Source organism: Sturnira hondurensis, unplaced genomic scaffold, assembly GCF_014824575.4.
Source record: "Sturnira hondurensis isolate 20B ecotype Veracruz unplaced genomic scaffold, ASM1482457v3 Scaffold0003201, whole genome shotgun sequence".
Lineage (NCBI taxonomy): Eukaryota > Metazoa > Chordata > Mammalia > Chiroptera > Phyllostomidae > Sturnira > Sturnira hondurensis.
In genome coordinates this window covers 146,722-149,080 of record NW_028075832.1, presented here as the reverse complement: position 1 = coordinate 149,080, position 2,359 = coordinate 146,722, and positions in this window count along the sequence as shown.

Genomic DNA, 2,359 nt, shown 5'->3' with positions numbered 1-2,359 from the left:
TTTCTTACAATCCTTTGTATTTCTGTAGTATCAGCTGTAATCTCTCCTCTTTTGTTTCTGATTATGTTTTTTGGGGTCCTCTCTATTTTTTGATAAGTCTGTTTAAAAGCGTGTTGATTTTGTTTATCTTTTCAAAGAACCAGTTCCTAGATGCATTGATTCTTAGAATTGTGCTTTTAGTCTCTATGTCATTTAATTTTGCTCTGATCTTGGTTATTTCCTTCCTTATACTTGCTCTGGGCTGTGCTTGTTGTTGTTCTTTGAGTTCTTGTATGTGTAGAGTTAGGTTGTTTATTTGAAATGTTTCTATTTATTTTAGCTAGGCCTATGAACTTCCCTCTCAGGATTGCCTTCACTGTGTCCCATAAGTTTTGGGTTGTTGTGAGTTCATTTTCATTTGTTTCCAAAAACTTTTTGATTTCTTTTTTAAGCTCATTCTTGATCTATTTATTGTTTAGATGCATGCTATTCAATCTCCATGAGTTTGAGAGTTTTGGGGTTTTTCCTTTGAGGTTGGTTTCCAGTTCCAGTCCCTTGTGGTCAGAGAAAATACTTGGTGTGATTTCAATTTTCTTGAATTTGTTGAGGCTTGTTTTGTGTCCTATCATGTGATCTATCTTTGAAAAAGTTCCATGTACACTCGAAAAGAATGTGTATTTTGCTTCTTTGCAATGAAAGGCTCTCTTTATATAAATCAGTTAAGTTCATTTGATCTAGGACATTGTTCAATGCCACAATATCTTTGTTAATATTTTGTTTGGAAGATCTGTTCATATTTAACAGTGGGGTGTTGAAATTTTCTACTATAATTGTGTTGCTGTCAATATCTGTCTTGAAGTTCTCCAAGATTTCCTTTATGTATTTGGGTGCTTCTATATTAAGTGTGTATATGTTTACAATGTTTATGCCTTTTGATGGATTCTTCCCTTGAGTATTATGAAGTGACCTTCTGGGTCTCTTTTTATGGCCCTTGTTTTAAAGTCTGTTTTATTTGATATGAGTATTACTACCATGGCTTTTTTTTTTTTCCCTGACCATTTGTTTGGAAAATCTGTTTCCAGCCCCTCACTTTCAGTCTGTGTAGGTCTTTTGTCCTGAGTTGGGTCTCTTGTAGGCAGTGTATGTGTGGGGCATGCTTTCTTACACATTCAGATGTTTTATGCCTTTTGACTGGAGTATTTAATCCATTTATATTTAAGGTTATTTTTGATAGGTACTTATTCATTGAAAAATTTTTAGACCTGTGTTCCTCCCCCTCACTCTTTTTCTTTCTTTTCTTAAAGCAGTCCCTTTAGTATCTCTTGCAGAGGTGGTTTGGTGGAGATGTATTCTTTTAGACTTCTTTTATCTGGGAAGCTCATTATTTGGCCTTCCATCTTAATTGAGAGCCTTGCTGGGTAAAGTAGCCTTGATTGCAGGCCTCTGGTTCTCATTACAGTAATATTTCTTGCCATTATCTGCTGGCTTGGACCGTTTTCATTGTAAAATCAGCTGCTAGCCCTATCGGGGCTCCCTTGTATGTTACTTCCTGTTTCTCTTTTGCTGCCTTTAAGATTCTTTCCCTGTCTTGGAATTTTGCCATTTTAATTATGATGTGTCTTGAAATGAGCCTCTTTGGGTTCCTCTTGACTGGGACTCTCTGTGTTTCCTGGATTTATGTGACTTTTTCTCTTATCAAATTAGGAAAGTTTTCTATCATTTCTTTTTCAAACAGGTTTTCTACTCCTTGCTCTTCTTCTTCACCTCCTGATATCTCTACTATATGGATATCATTTTGTTTCATGGTGTTCTTCACTTCCCTTAACCCCTCTTCATTCTTTCTGAGCCTCTTTTTCTTTTCTTGCTCTTTCTGCGTATATTTTTCTACCTTGTCCTCTGACTTGCTAATCTGATCCTCTGCTTCATCAACCTTGCTTTTGATGCCTTCTACTGTGCTCTTTAGTTCAGAGATTGTATTCTTCATTTCTTCTTGGCCCTTGTTGATAGTTTCTATTTTCTTTTTCATGTTGATATAGTTTGCAGTGATTTTATTATAGTTTCCATGTAGTTTTTGCTAATTCTCTGTGAGCTCATTGAGCTTCCTGATATCCATTGCTTTGAACTCTATATCTGATAGTTGAGTTGTCTCTATTTAATTTAGCATTCTTTCTGAGGCTTTCTTTTTTCCTTTCATTTGGAGATTGGTTCTTTGTCTTCCCATTGTTTGTGAGACTCTCCTTGTTAGCCTCTGCCTCTTAAATTGATCTGTTCTGGCTCCCCAAGTTTCTGGCATGGACTTCTATTGTAAAAGAATTGTGAGTTTCAGTGGTTCAGTCTCCTGTATCTCCTGAACTTGCTGGCCTTGAGCTGTCATTTATAT